At 34.3% G+C, this 16,748-nt stretch overlaps 1 long non-coding RNA gene across 1 annotated transcript; it reads left to right on the top strand.

Moving 5' to 3' along the window:
* Window positions 1–1,112: 1,112 nt before the first annotated feature.
* Window positions 1,113–3,770, top strand: LOC120282569. Its single transcript, XR_005542990.1, has 3 exons — window positions 1,113–1,167; window positions 1,272–1,305; window positions 3,387–3,770. It is a non-coding gene; the product is annotated as an uncharacterized LOC120282569 (long non-coding RNA).
* Window positions 3,771–16,748: the final 12,978 nt, after the last annotated feature.

Genomic DNA, 16,748 nt, shown 5'->3' with positions numbered 1-16,748 from the left:
AAAAACATTAAGAGCATGAAACACAATATATTAACAGTAGATGATGATACTAATTTTTTAAACAAATCCCTACCTAGAACCATCACATATTTTAGTTATTAAGATCACTGAGAGGTCCAGTTAAAATAAAATCCTTTCGGTGTTCCATTGGAAAGCCAAGTATTGCATTTAATAAGTCCACATTCATTATGAGCTCAGTGTAAATATTATGGAGCAATGGTGGCTAAAATCCTAAATCCAATAAAATTTTATATGTTTCCAATGGAGATATTGGAGCTATGTATGCAATGATCTCACTAGAAGTCCTTATGTTCTCCGCAATGAGCTGTCAAGATATCTTAATTGCATCCTCCACTTTCTCTATTGCATCCTTCATTTTTTTCTCAACAATCTCTTTCTCTTTGTCAATAGATTTGTTAGGCTTCTTGTTGCCACCACTATTGCCATGTGAAGAAGGATAAACATGCTCAGATGGTGGAGATGGCATCATGTCCATATCATCATCTACAAAATGAGGTGTATTTTAGAATGAAAATTGGCGATCAATGTTATAGGTGGAATCAGTAAAATCCTCTGAAGCAATGGAACTTGAACTCTTTATCAGCTCTAAAGCATTTATAGAATAATTTCCCATAGCTCTATATTTTCCATACAAAATCATAGTGTGTTACCGGAGTTTGCGTATACATCTTTGCTTGAGGCTTCACCTACATTAATACACAATAATTAACATTACTCAATTTCAAAACATAAAGGAAAATAAAGCTATTGAGTATTTAAAATTTATATCAAAAAGTGCCATTGCATTTGAAAATATTTAAAATGATTTATCCTAAATTAAAGAAATATATATATATATATATTATTTTCATAAGGTCATTCCATACTTGTGTTATTGGATCTATGGTGGATCCACTCATGTCATTCTTGAAGACAACATAAGCATCCTATTATAACCAGTCCGATACTGTAGCTTCAAGTGGCCAATTACTGTAGCATTTCAGCCCGTCACTATAGAGTTTAGTTGGTACTGCAGCAAGATTACTGTAGCAACCCGAGAGCTTGTTTAAAAATATCATATTTTCCTTTCCATTTCACCTTCATCCTTCAGTTGAGAACCCTAGCTTCTCCTCCATTCATCCTCTCCCGTCATTCGAACGATTAAAGGTAAACAAATCCTTTAATTTGCTTTAGGTTTTAATTATTTCTTTGCTTGGTTTGTTGATCTTAACCCTAAGTTAGTTTTCATCTGCTCTCTTTTGTTTTCCTAGAAATATTGAAGTGAGAAAGAGGTGAGGAGGCAAGGTGAGTGGGCTAACCGGACCTTTATTTATCTTTTTAAGCTTTTATTTGCTTCATTTGCTTGAATTGTTGTGGTTTTGGAATGATCATGGTTTAAGCTTGGGTTTTGTCTTGCTGGAATCCATATCATGTTTAATTGGAAGATTGTATTTAATTAATGATTTATTTGACATCAAAAGTTTTGTTATGTATATTTTATCACATTGTTAATTTATTGTCCATAAGTTCACTTTGTTTGTATAATACACTCTATACTTGTTGTCAACTTTATTTTTTTTTTAAATTTAAAGTTTTTGGGAGTTAGATTGGTTGTTATCTATGTCAAGATGATTATATGTATTTACTATATTAAATGGGGTGATTTTCCCATTTTGGGTAGAACAAAAATACTTGAAAATGGCTTATGCAAATGGGTTGTATTCATGTATTATGATGGAAGTGATGTGTGGAAAGTTAGTCATTGTATGTAAGATGTTTGATGAAATGCTCTTGAGTATTTTAATGTGGACAATGATCAATTAATTGTGAGAAATGATGATAAAATAAGATGTTAGTGAAGTAGAGGTGTGGTTTGAAGAATTGTTATTATGTATGATGGTATAAATTAAAGAAGAAGATGATGGAGATGTGTAATTTGGAGAGGGTTAAGTCATTGAAAAGGTTAATGATGGTGGGATAATACTAACGGGTTTAAGCCTAAATGTGGGTTTTTGAGCTTGTATACTTTGCTTATGTTGCCAAACTTGAATTGTAGGGAAGTTGTGGGACTTATGTTTATTGGGATGTATATGTGAAGGAAATAGAGGAACTTATTGGTGACTTTGTCAATGGATTTATAATGGCAGAAGATGAAAATGTGTACGCTTGCATTGGAGGAAGTATGATTTAGAATAATTGATGAGTAATTAATAGAAATAAATGCAAAAGAATTCATGACTAAATTTAACAGTTTGAGTAAAGAAAGTTGGCCAAGTTACAATTATTTGAGTAAGAGGAATTTCATAGAACTTTATGCATATGATTGGGTTACATACTCCATGAAAGCTTTTGAGATCATTTGGAGGAGTAAATAGTGAAATCGGGGATTAATTGGGGTGTATGCAGGCAACCACACAGGCCGCATGTATCCCGCAAGTACTGTAGCATCATAGTAGTACCAACTCATTTTCTTCAATTTTTTGTTCCGGAGTTAAATCTTGATTTGATATAAATTCTATAATGTTAAGGTGATTTAATATTGAGGTTTATTATACGAATCTATCGATTTAAACCTTGAAAATGTTAAATATTGTATTTTGATATAAGAAGTTATAGATCTTGGTGAGACAATACTTATAGTGAATTTATATAAATGATTTTAATTACAAGGGATGTGGGGATTAGTGAGTCATGATGTGTATTTAAAGATTTCCTTGATGAAGTTGATTTGGTAATATAATAGAGATTGAGCATCTTGTTGGGATTAATAGAATTAGAAGATGAGAATGGAATTTTATAAGAAAATGTTAAGTTGAAGCTTGCTTATAATCCTTTGGTTTAATCTTTTCAAGTTTGTGAGAATAATTATGGGCTATTTCATTATAATTGGAGTCTGACAAAGGGAGTTTTATGGTTTAACTTGAGTGGACTTATGTTGTTGACGAAGGATGGAGCTACTCCCATTTACCACTTTGTTTTATTTAATGTATTTTATCATGTTCCTTGAAACTGTTTTTATATTTCCTTGTTGATTTTATTTGAAATGCTATAATATATAACATGTTTTATTTTGTTCAAGGCTTTGAATTATAATTCATATCCCGTGTAAGATGTTGATAGTTTCATGCTTTTAAAATTTATCATTTTATCTTCTATCATTATTATGTAATTTGAAAATCATTTATGGTTGATGAAATTGTTATTTTGATCTTAAATGAATTCAATGCAATGCTTGCGAGAGTGCATTACTTGGATTTACAAAACCTTCTTTCCTCGAATATGTATTGGAATGTAGGAATGGATTTCTTTCCTTATGTGTGAATATTTGTTCTGGAAAGGACTCTTGTATGTAATATACATGGATTGTATTATTTGAGCACCTACAGGTCTTAAACATATCCACAAAAGTGGTAGGCTACGGTCTTCATGTTCTCGACACGGTGGTTTTGATGGTGACTACAGACTTTAGTCCGACATTGTAGTAGGGGTCCCATGGTCTGGTCTGGTCTAATGGGAGGCGGCGTGGTCAACACTGAGTTTACCGCTAGTTAAGAGGTGCGTAGAGCGATTGAGAGGGTTTAGTTCTGTTGAGAAACCCAGGGTCACCACACGAGCTCCCCAATGGCCAACACTAAGAGACGTGTATTTTGGCGGCTCCAAATTTAGCCATGGCCATGGTTTGAGATGGAGGGTTTCTTGAGGCTATCCATTGAATTGATGATTTTTGGCATATTTTTTTTATGAAACTCTGTTTACAAGAACTTATTGTATTAATGATGTTTACTTGACAAAAATTTTACTTTAATCAGCCTATTTTATGATAATGCTATGATTAGTGCATATTACTCTTTTTGGACATTCTTATTGGGAGATCATATTATGTTTCATTATTGGAATGGTATTTACAAACACATTTTGAGCTGTGTTTTCCCAAGATTTTATTGAGAAGTAATTGCAAAGTCTATTTGCAAAGTTTTACATTGAAATCTTATGTATATATTCATACATTTATATTCTACCCTACCTACTTTTAATTTATGGTGTTCATTCAATGGTATTGTGATTTACACTGCCATTTTGGAAAAGCATAAATAACCATTTTTCCATATTTGTTGATATTTGTGAGATTTTCAGTGGCCCTCACCCCACTCACTAAGTAATTAAGTTCCTCAGCCTCTCTTCATTCATCTTTTTCAGTTATAGGACCGTAATATTGTTGAGCTTGAGACTAGTGGTATATGGCCAGTTATAGGATGGATCCACTAGGGCTATTGTTTTGTAAATTTTTATATTTCTAAAAAAGTATTTATTCTTTTTGTATTGTTGTACAATATTAAATAGTAAATACTTATATGCTTTTCACTTGGTTATCTTATTTAAAGTTGATTTTCGAGTGTTTTAGATATTGTTTGATAATAGGTTACAAGCAGCCTTGCAGGACTTTGGGTTTGGGAAGACTTGTGTCCCTTGTTTGAAAGTTCTGCGGAGGTTGTTGCGCGCCTGGCTGTGTGTCGAGGCGTGACACATCCACACTTGTTTTATTGGATCTATGGTGAATCCACTCATGTCATTCTTGAAGACAACATAAGCATCTAAGAAATGTTTCTTCAAGATTTTCCATCGATTCTTGACTCGGATTTTTTTTCTGATCTTAATATTAAAATTCTTCACAAGTTCCTCGATAACATTATCGTAAGCCTTTGAAATGAAAGTACCATTCACCTTAAGTCCCATGTTATATTCATTCAAGAATGCATCAACTAACACTATATCCATTGCAGGTGTTTATACTAGCACTTTTTATGTGCAACCTTCCCCCAACTCATTCTTTTTTAGTAGCATGCTGTCCAAAGACAAAATTTCACATTTTTAAAAATTAAAATAAACATATGTATCACTTTGATAATAATCAAAATAACAATGTATAAATAAACTTAATTAAGTGGAAAATAATCTATTGAAAAAATAGAAAAAATTCAACCTCATACAACTACGAAGATGAAGAAATAGATAAAATTAATTAATGTTTGGACCATTTGCTACAAAATTTTTAAATTTTAATGACTAACTTATTGGTGTGTGTAAGCTCTCCACATTACGGTAGATAATTTGTCTCATAAATGCATTCCTTGAGCAGCGTCTTCACTATTGCTTCTATGAGTACAATATTCAACATAAGTGACTTCTTGCCTTACTAGCTCTACATCAACCTCTGTTATAAGGTCCTCTTAAGGATCCACTAACATCAAATAATTATGTAAAATGCAGCAAGCTAAAATTTTTGAGTTATGTGCTTTTAGTCCATTATGAGTATCAGAAGCATTTGAAATAATAATGAACTGCTTCTTCAAAATTCCAAAAGCTCGTTCAATGGTATTACATAGAATGATGTATGTGGAAGATTGAATAATTCACGATGATCTTGTGAGGGTTTCTTGTTGAATATTCCTTCAAATGATATCTCACGCACTTGTAAGGTGTAATCAATCCTTTTGATAACATAAACCCAGCATCCATAAGGTAATACTTTCCTGAATAGATAACAAGGCTTTAATTTAGAATAGGTACATTATAGTTAATGTGGAACTCCAAAGAAAATTAAGCCTAAAAACAATTAATTTACCAGTAGGAATTTTCAGATTTTCCTCTCTCGTCAAGGCATTTTTTTTTATAATTCAATTGTAAGTCAAATGTGCATGCCGCTAAGACATTTTGTGTTAGATAGTATTTTCTAGCACGATACTTAGGAGCATCTGGCTGAGCCACTTTTACACCTATATGAGTCCCATCAATTGTGCCAACACAATTGTTGTATATGAACATAATATAAAATATTAATATCAAATGCTTATTTTTATCAATTGTGTGAAATAGATGTATATATTATAAAATATTTAAAAATTTACCTTAAAGTAAGGAAAAAGTCTTTCATTAGAAAGTATCTCAGGAGGGGGCCATTACGCCATTAGGCTAGATAATGAATTTATCTTCTAATTGGATTATAGCTTGTACCACATTACATAAATGGCGACTAATAGTCTCTCCTGAACGTCGAAACCAAAAGTTCACTTCACAATTCATGGCACTATGTGTTAGTATATATAAGCTCTTCACAAGTTATTTTCCACACTTGCCCATCGTGTAGGTCTTCGGCCGCCTTCTTTCTCTAACATTTCAGCTAACTTCAAAAATGTAGGAGGTTTTATTCTCACTGTGTTATAACTAGTCTCATTGTTAGAGAGTCATTATCTAATCCCTAATCCGTTCTTTTGTGGAGCTCATGATAAATGTTATTTTTCTTTTACGAAAATATCTTTGGATGAAGTATAATGAGCGACAAGACAACCAACATGAGCTATCATATTTTACACCATAATCCACCAGCCTATAACTTCATCGTTATCCATCTAAATTTAATAAAAATATTAATAATAAGAACTATTAGATTAATCAAATACAAAAGCTAATACACAAATTATCACTGCATAAATTCATCAAAATTATATAGAGCTAAAAACACAATAATAAGACTTCTAAAAATATAATATTGAATTAAGAATATTACATAGACCATGTGTCATGGTATATAGTGAGGAGACCAAACATGGGCAATGGCATGGCAATGAATCAGAGTCCTCTCATCTGTGGGTCATTTACAATTTCAATCATTTATATATAGTCTAGATCTCAATTGGGAGCATGACATTTCTCAAAATGAAATTCCTAGTCATTGATAAACTTTAATCTTAAATTCTTGGCATGTCTTGTGGGAGTTGGTAACCATAGCGTGACTGGAAAATTTTATTTTGCCATAGACTGACTTTCGATATCTATTCATTTTTTATTTTGATAAGTGAATGCTACTCATCTCTTGGAATGATAAAACCATCTCCTTTGTGGTCTTAAATATTATACAATTAGCCAGTTGCTTTTACATATTCAAAGAGCTATTATTTGAATAATGCTAGTTGTTATTTTTCATAAAATAGCATTTCCATATCATGTTTCCCTATTTTTTTTTTTTTAGTTGGTTCTAAAATCGGGGATTGTAATCTCATTAGTAATTCTTCAAACATTTGATCGTACTATTGTTCTAAAATCACCTTAATAATAATCGGGGGTTGCAATCACCTTATTAATTCTTCAAGCATTTTATCTCATCCTCAAAGAGCTATTGTTCTAAAACCATGTGTTAAAATTAATGTTGTGTTTTTAATTTTATATATATATATATATATATGTATAATATAAAGGATAAAATAACATTAGTTATTTTAAACTATTAATGAATCTAATCCAGTCCCATTTGCTTTTCATAGTTGCTATTTAATATTAAATTAACAAAGGGCGAACAACACAATTTGTAATTAAAACACATATTCAGACACATACCTTGATGGCTGAGAATGAAAGCAAGAATTGATCACAGGCGAGAGAAGGGAGAGGAAATTTGGCTAAAATTTGATGACTGAAGGGCTAATGGAGATGAACTCTAGCTCGAGCTTGATGGGTAAGGATAACTATATGAGGAAGAGGAACGGCTTCAACTTGGTTAGGGTTACTCAAATATTTAAAGGTGATATATTAGTAATATGTTTGAATGAGAAGGGGTATTTTGGTCAGAAAATATAAACCAACTCCCACTTCTCCAAAAGGGTGTAGAGTGTTTGAAGAGGTGATTCACCCCTCCAAACTCCTCCTCCAAAATCCTCCAACCAAACACACCCCACTCCTCCAAACTCCCTCCTAGCCCACCAAAAAGCCTTAGCCAAACAAGGAGTAAAGGTTTATTTGGATCTATGGAAAAAGAATAAGATAGCATTTAGTTAGTGGAATGGCAATGGAAATGGGAATGAAAATAATAAGAATGGTTAGGCCTCATTTGGATTATGGATTGATGCCTTCGGGGAATGAGAATCAATTGCACCCATCAATCTTTGACCCATGTTTAGTAACCAAGAAATGCATGAATAGTGTGCTTTCACAGTAATGAAATTGTTGCATGTGGATGCTTTGCATTGCTGTCAAAATTGAGGGGATTGGTTTCCTTAGCATAGAAATGACTTTTATACTCTTCAATTATAAAAAGGTAAGCACTTTCTTTTTCTTTTTCATTTTTCTTTGTCTCTGACACGATACATCTAGGTTGGCTGGTATCTGATTTGAACCATCACAATGTTGAACAGCTTCAAAACCGGTTCTCCGAAATGGTTTGAAACCCGTGACTTCCTGTTCCTCTTTTTACTTTTTGCCCAGCTTGAGATCCACTACTGACGATAATCAGGTACTCATCCACCTCCTCTCCCTCCCTCTAGATCTGGTCTCAATATTTGTTTCTGCACAGTAAGGAAATTTTTGTGAAGTGTCTGATTGCATAAATATTACTGAAGTTCCAAAATTTTGAACAAACTTTAAAGTCCCAAAAATGGCTACCAGGTTGATAATCTATAAAACTATAGATTATGCATAACTATGATTTTCTCTAGTTAAATACAACTGCCAGTTCTAAATGCATATGACATTCTTCACAACATATTTATGAAGCTTACCACATTCCTATATCTCAAAAGAATGAGCATCTTCATGGACTGAGAATCTAATTAAATCCAAGCATTAGACATACTTGGATATCATAAGATGATATGTTAGACCAGGTCATTGATTAATAAACTCATGTTTTATGGTCATCAATTCAAATATGAAACAATATACAGAGTACTGGAAAATGTATGATTTAATATCTTTAGACTAGCATAACTAGTGGTGGAAGTGGAATAAATGTGCAATTTTACTTCAAAAATAAAATTGCAATCCTTCATAGAACTATTTTGACAAAATGAAATACATTTCATAGTGAACAACATTAGTATCTCAAAAACCACAATGATTTACTGTCATTTTCACTCAGAGTCATCAAGCCTTTTTGCAACTATAAGTTCATGTTTAAATGTGATTTTAATTTTTTTCACTTTAAGAAATAGTAGGTTAACTATTGTTGTAGGAATCTGATTCTTCTTTTTTTTTCTTTTCTTTTAAAAAATGAAATATTCATCACCAATATGGTGAATGATAACACAAATTACCAAGCAAGAATAAATTGTGACATAGGCCATATTCGTTAACAATACAAGAGTCTAAAAAGTTTGTTCCATGTCCATTTTCATGGAGCATTCAACATGATATATGTTCCCAGTTTCTTATGCAAGCATGAACATGACAATGGTAACTAATAATCAATTCATTTCCATCAATTAATCTAAAGACATGACTTCCGTGCACTTCATGCTAGTAGGATAGTGCATTCAATTCATTTCCATAAAATAAATTATAGTATAATTGGTTAGTTGTAAGGTCAAGAGGTACTTATGACAAAGGATAAGCCTACTTATGGTAGGGTAAGCTGGATTGTAATAAAGTCTCTATTTATGATGCACTCTAACTCATTCTCTTCATTTAACTCATTCATCAACTCTAGAGCTTTAATAGAAAGAATAAACAATGATGCATATTGTAACAAAAAGTTGGCTAGCTTTATGTTCATTAGTTTTAATTGTTTTTACTCTTGAGTGCACTTGGATAGATATAAATAGCCTCATTTATCTTCTCTAAATTAACTCTGTTTTTTGTTACTACTAATAAATTCATTTCTAGTTGTATGCATTGTGTTGTATCTTGATTGTATGAGAATTATTTTACATGACATGTGTTACCGTAATTATTTGTTCAAATAGATAAGTTTCTTACAAAATGAATAATGTTTCATTTGTCATTTTTAGATATGGCTAACGAAAACATGGAAGATATTCAAGCGGAGCAATTATTTTACATGATGTATGCATACATTTTTGTCATCCATTATCAGATCGAGTCAACATCTACTAGGCATTGTACACAATATGAGTACATGTATCATGTAGTTTATGAAAGAGATGTCAAGTGTATTGATAAACTATGCATGGATCGGCAGTGCTTTAATAAATTATGTCAATTATTGACCACTACCGGTAGGCTTCATGGTACAAGAAATGTCATGATTGAGGAAATGATCACGATGTTTTTAAACATTGTGGCATATCATGTAGAAAATAGGATAATTAATTTTGACTTTGTCAGATCAACTAAGATGGTTAGCTGCCATTTTCATGTCGTTTTGAAGTCAATTATCCTATGCTATGGTGTATTATTGAAGAAACCTGAACCTATTCTTGAAAATTCAAATGAACCTAGATAGAAAATTTTTAAGGTAATATCACAAAAAAATTGTTTTTAATTTTTAAAAAGCATGGTAGATGCCTTGTTAATAATAAGGTGCTTTCTTCAATTTAGAATTGCATCAGTGCATTAGATGGAACACATATTCGCATGAATGTGCCAAAAGTTGATAAACTAAGATATAGAATAAGAAAAACTAAAATAACAACTAATGTGCTCTGTGTTTGCACTCCAGACATGTGATGAGTACGTTTTATATCATATTTATCTATCCTAAATTCATTCTTGTATTTGTCCTTTAGTGTACTAATAAGTGCTAAGTAGACATATTTTTCTATATGATTTACATGCATTGAGAATTATTTTTACCATAGTTTATATCTCATATTGTGTGTTTGGTGTACTTTTGTGCAATTAGGTTGTGAATGCCTTGAATAGTCAAAAGGAAACAAAGATAGGCTATAAAAACACAATTTTGGGAGTTTTTGTTCAATTCAAGGACCAAGACACGAGAGGAGTTCTTTTTTTTTGTGAAGATTACAAGACCTTTCAAAAATTCTTTGATGAAGAAAAGTCTTATAGCCTACCACATGGATGTGTGCCCCGGCATATGGCCTCAAGAGAAGAGTGTTTGGACTGCGTATGTGAGAAGAGTGTAGCAAAACCACTGTATTTTTTTACTGTACCAGAGTTACTGTTCACACGACCGCGTGGAAATTCCTGCAGCCCATGCGGGCGCGTGGAAAATCCACATGGGCGCGTGGGGGCACGTAACTGGCGCGGTTTTGGGCTATAAATAGGCCGTTTGCCCTATTCTTTGGAGACTTTTTGCGGGCTTTTTGCGGGGCTTTTTGTAAGCACTCTAAGGACAAGGTGGCTAGGGTTTTAGAGGAGGTCTTTGGCGATATTGGGGGCCATTCTTCACCAACTTTGATCGATCTTCTCTCCGCCATAACATCGAGGGGGCCTTCAGCAACCTAGCTTCGGAGGAGAATTTTTCAAGACGTTGAATGACCCATCAAGGCCATCATCACGAATTCAAGGGGTTTTTCTCTATGGTTTTTATTGCTATTCATTATATTAATCATTGTTTTGTAACTTGACCCATGGAGGGCTAAACCCTAGTAGGTATTTGTGCATGTGAACACTAGGATATATTCTTTTGTATTGATTTGCTTTATGTTTCTATTAAATCTGAGTTGATTTGAGTTTTAATCTTGTGTTCCCATTACTTGCATGTATTATTGATTCTTGTGGTTGATTGTATATGTATGATTTGTTACTTTAATGTGAGAGGTCTCCATTAGAGTTAGAACACCAAGGTTAAAAAGGGTCGAGAGGGTGAGTCATGAGATAGTGGACTGTCCCCTTTTTCCCTCTGATGAGTGTTTTCTATCTATGTATTCCCTAGACTCTATGCAACCATATTTGCTGTGAGACGTGAGATTGAGAGATTTCTCCTCCAGGACCTTATAAGGGGTTAGGGATCCTTCGCCGGGAAATAGGGTTGGATCTATCTTTAGGAATCGGTTTCACTCTCAGGTATCCCTAAAGCTTATTACGGTCATATGGGGTGTGAGGTGTTGAGATTGAGCGATTTCTCCACCGGGACCTTGTAGGAGACTAGTACCGGTAGCTTGGAGGCAAGGGCCTGTTGTTTTTAAATTACCTTGACTTATTAGACTCGGTTTAGAAGCATTTAGTTACTTGAGCTTCATGTAAGATCCTAGGGGGAGCATCCCCCGGGTACCTCATCTTTATTAATTGAGATCTCCTTTACTTTCTTTCTTGCCCACTTGCTTTCTTATTAATTTTCTTCCAATTAGTTTATTTTATCACATCCATTGATTTCGACTAGATAACTAACAATTGGTTACTACTAATACTTCCGTTCCCTGTGGATTCGACTACCCACTCACTGGGGTAATTATTACTTTGACACCCGTGCACTTGCAGTTCACACGCAATTCAGATACATATCACGTACTTTGGTGTATATTCAGTGCTATTCTAGGTATATTTGTTCTTTGTGCAGTATTCAGGGGTTCGAAGCAATTTGGAGTGAAATAGGGAATTAAACAAGCAAAGAATGAAGATTTTGCTAAGTGTTCAAGTTAAACACAGGCATAGCACGACCATGTTCTGCCCCCTGATTATTTCAGCCTAGAAAAGACCTAGTGATAATTCAAGCAGGATGTGCTTTCAGGCCAAGCATGATCTCAGCACGGCTGTGCTCCTCCCCTTGATTTTCTCAGTCTGGAGAAGGTTTATGCCTAACAAGAGAAGCACGGTCGTGCACAGGCGAAGTATGGGCAGAGTATGACCGTGCTCCGCTCCCTGATTTTCCCAAGCGAACACTTAGCCGATTCACTCAGAAATCTCAACGAGAAGCACAGTCCTAGTACGACCATGCTTAGACTATGCGAGCCTGAAATCAGCCATTTAACTCCAGCTTTCTAGGGTTTCAACATCATCTTTGCTTAGGGATTTTCTTCTCCACCGGGAGGACTTGGATGAGGGCAAAGATCAAGCTTCACCACACCATCTAAGGGGATCAAGGACAAGTCAGAAGCACAAAGGAAGTGGGGTTAGCATCAAGAAAGGTCAACTAGGAAGAATATCTTGAGAATGAGGGAGTCATGTCTTCTTTCCTTAGATATTTACCTGTTTCTTCCATATTGTACCCATCCATGAGGGGCTAACCATCCACGATGCCCTGCGATGTTGAACTATGATGCTTTGTATGCTTTGAATACTTGCTTTTAATTATCTACAGAGTTCTATTGGCTTCTTGTGTTAAATCTTATGTTGCGTAACTTGATGTGTTTGATTTCCACAATTGCTTAGGTAAAACTTGGTGTGCGGATTGCCATAGTTGTAGTTGCCTTTGGTGATTGCAAAACTTGATGTGTATGAAACCCACAGTTTCATTAGCAAAACTTGGTGTATTTGAGGACCATAGATGTGACATTGCTTTTGAGCACGCACAAAAACCGTAGGATGTACCTGGTAGGCATTAGAAGTACGTCAGCAAACTATAGCTCATAGGAATTATCCTGGGGCATTGCTCTCTTGTTATTGAAACCTTGATCCTAATCTGCCAGATAATCCATCTATTTTTTCTTTACTTCTTTTATTTTTCTTTGTTAAACCAAACCCAATTCTTGCTTAATTAGAGATCAGAAGAAGAATTAGTACTTTAAGTCGAATCCCTGTCATTCGACAACCTTACCCCTCATGGGGTACCACTGTGTTACTTGTGCACGACCTATACATTTACAGACAACGCATCAACATGTAATTTATAAATCTAATTCTGGCATATTTCTCAAGAGGGATTAAACATGAATCGCTAATGGAGGGCACGAGAAGAGATTCGGCATCGTCTTGACGTTCTTGAGATCCTCTCAACCTCAGCTATCAAAGAACCATTTGAGGGAGCTAGTTTTAGGATTCTTTATGTTAGATAAAATTGCAAAATTAAATAATACCATCAAAGGCATGCAGAAGCATATATAAAATTACGATATAATCTAATTGTTTTAATGAACACTATATATTAATTAAAAGGCCTAGAAAATTACCTCATAATGTTTGGAAAGCCTTACCTTTGATGTGTTGAATTTGTCTCTCGGATTGTCATAGATCTTCTAGCACCGAATGACAATCTCACGCCTCTAGATCACATGTCAAAATTAAGAAACAATCTCTTCCTCTTCTCTAAATAGCGGCTAGGGTTAAAGAAGAAGAGAGAGCTTGGGGATTATTCTCACTTGAGAATTAATTGATTGCCTCTAGAGTTAAAAAGGAGTCATATTTGTAGAGACTTCATAAAACATTATAAAAATTATTCAATTATGAAGTCCTATTCAAAATATGAACCTTCATAATATGATAAACATTATCATAAAAGTTCTATTAGAAATATAAGTCCTATTGTAACTGAAACCACTTTTATCTTTAAGTCCTTATAATTTTGATTAACTATTTGACTCCATGAAATTTAAATCAAAATTTAAACTTAAGACAAAAACCCTAGACCAATTTATAATTTCACTCATCCCATGAAGTAAAATTATAAATTGACAATTTTACTCATGCACTCAAAACGAGACTGATTCTTACCCCTTTAAGTGTGACTCCCTAGGTTCTCTCCAATTGGCAATAGAAGGATATCAAAGGACATGGGTGACATCTAGCCAGCCCCGTGGCCCCACGTCATAACCCAATTGAATACAAATGAGTAGATCATTATCAACCTTTCCGATTATGATTACCATGTGTATAAACCCTTCGCTCTTGTATCCCAACCAAGTGAGAGACATGGTAATTGTCAAACTCACTAAACTCAATCATATTAAAATAACTATAGTGGAGTCAAATTACCAAATTACCCTTCGTGTCCCACATGATTAGTTTAAATGCCTTGGCCAAGGTCTTCTAATCTCACATACTTATAATCATATAGGATACTAACTCGTTTACTTCTAAGAGAACGAATTCCTTCTTACTGATCACTCACAACTGCTACTTGCACGATATAGTCGCACTTCAAGGTCGGCCCTACCAAATGGTAAACTGAGCCTAATGACTCTAGTAATAAACAAAACGTCACAAGTACATTGTGATTATGATACCTCAAGTCTAAGATCCACTCATATGATCATAACTAACAATCCCAATCATTGCCCGCCAAAGAGTAAAACCCATGTAATTGGATTGTTGCGAGTCATGTTGTAATACACCAATCCTAGTAATGCATTTATGACATATGATCCCACCATTCTATAGTGTTCAACTAGTACTCTTTGTCAAAGTATATGCCATACAAATCCTTAAGAACCTTCAATGCCCAATTAAAGATTCTCCAAGTTGTGAACTATTTAAGTGTATAAGTACCAAACCCTTCTAGTGCTCTCCTCTTTATCCCACAAAGAGTAGAAAGTTTAACTTTAATACACATGGACCATGATATTCAAAATTATTTATAATTCCATTACAAGATTTATATGAATATCAAAATTTAATAATAATAATAATGTATAATATAAATGAAATGCATTAATACAAGTATCCTCACTGGCATTCGTGGGCATAATCCTAACACTTTATACTTTTCTTGTGGATGCTTTATTCTTTATCCAAAAGAGGACCCAATTCGAGGGGAATTGTATGTCGCTGTACCTAAGTTTTTTTTTCTTGTGAGTATTGATTCCCTTTGGTAATATATTTTTGTTCTAGTTGATTTTGATTTATTGCATGTCGGCTTATTGACTAATGTGTTGATGTTGTGTGGAAGAAATTCTCACTCATTAGAACATCCATGCTTTGTTAGATCTATGCATATGCTAAGAGATTATGTATTTCTAGATTTCTGGATTAGGATTTGATTATTCTTTTAGTGGAATTCTTAATCTTAAGGCAGACATAGGAGGCTAGGGTAGAAGAGATTCTATCTTAAGTTCCTAGTGCTTCAGACCTGGTTGTCAAGAGATTAAGCTAGTAGGCTTTTGAATTCCCCCAGTCCATCACTAGATAACATTGCCATATTTTAATTCACATCATAAGTAATTGCTAAGGGACTCCCCATATGGGTACCCACTCCTTCCAATTGTACCTCACGATCCTTAATTGTATCTTAATAATTAGTATGTAGAAGTAAACTTACACCTAAGATGTTAGGCTAAGGATTAAGTGAAAAGAAAATAATAAGAGTTTCTCACCGTTCCCTAAGAAATACAAGCCTTGTGCTCGCCCACGAGGTATTACTTGATGACCCTGGACTTGCACTATACACAGGTAAAGGGCATGTCAAGTTTTTGGCGTCATTGTAAGGGTCCACCTAGTCCAGAGATTCTGTGAAAACTCGTAGCTTTGTGTTTTAGTTATTTATTTCTTTGTTGCTTAGTTTCATTTTCTTATATTATCGTAATTTCTTGTATTTATTTTTTCCTTTCTTTTTATTAGTATAAGATAATATGAACATTTATTTCCTCTTGGCAGGTATGAAGGGTCAGTAGTAAAGGCCCCCTCAGCAATAGAATTATCAGTATTAGTCACAATAGCAACAACCAAAGAGGAAATTCTCCAAAGTGGATGTTTTGGCCAAGTACATAATGAGTAATGATCCTAAGATGGATGAGTTTGGTGCTACATTGACGAACGTCCAAGCATCAATTAAGAACTTGGATAACTAAGTTGGGCAGTTAGCAAGGGCCAATACCAAGATACCTCAAAGTAGTCTCCCGAGCAACACTGAAACTAATCCGAGAGAGCACCTGAAGGTGATATCACTCTGCAGTGGTAGGACCATTGAGGTAAGAACTGCTTAGGGTCCAAGTGCTGAAATGAAGAGGGAAGCCATGCAAGATGACCTTAGTGCTATAGAGGAACCCAATGAGGAGAGTGATCAGAAGGACGAAAAAGAGCCTAACAACCCTTCTCCGGTTCAACCCACAGTTCAGGAATATAAACCCCAAGTTCCATACCCTTCCCGGTTGAAGGCTGACAAGGAGGATACATAGCTCAAGAAGTTC

This window comes from Dioscorea cayenensis, chromosome 18 (assembly GCF_009730915.1).
Source record: "Dioscorea cayenensis subsp. rotundata cultivar TDr96_F1 chromosome 18, TDr96_F1_v2_PseudoChromosome.rev07_lg8_w22 25.fasta, whole genome shotgun sequence".
Classification (NCBI taxonomy): Eukaryota; Viridiplantae; Streptophyta; class Magnoliopsida; order Dioscoreales; family Dioscoreaceae; genus Dioscorea; species Dioscorea cayenensis.
Note: the sequence above shows the minus strand (reverse complement) of the source record. Positions and strands in the feature narration are given on the sequence as shown.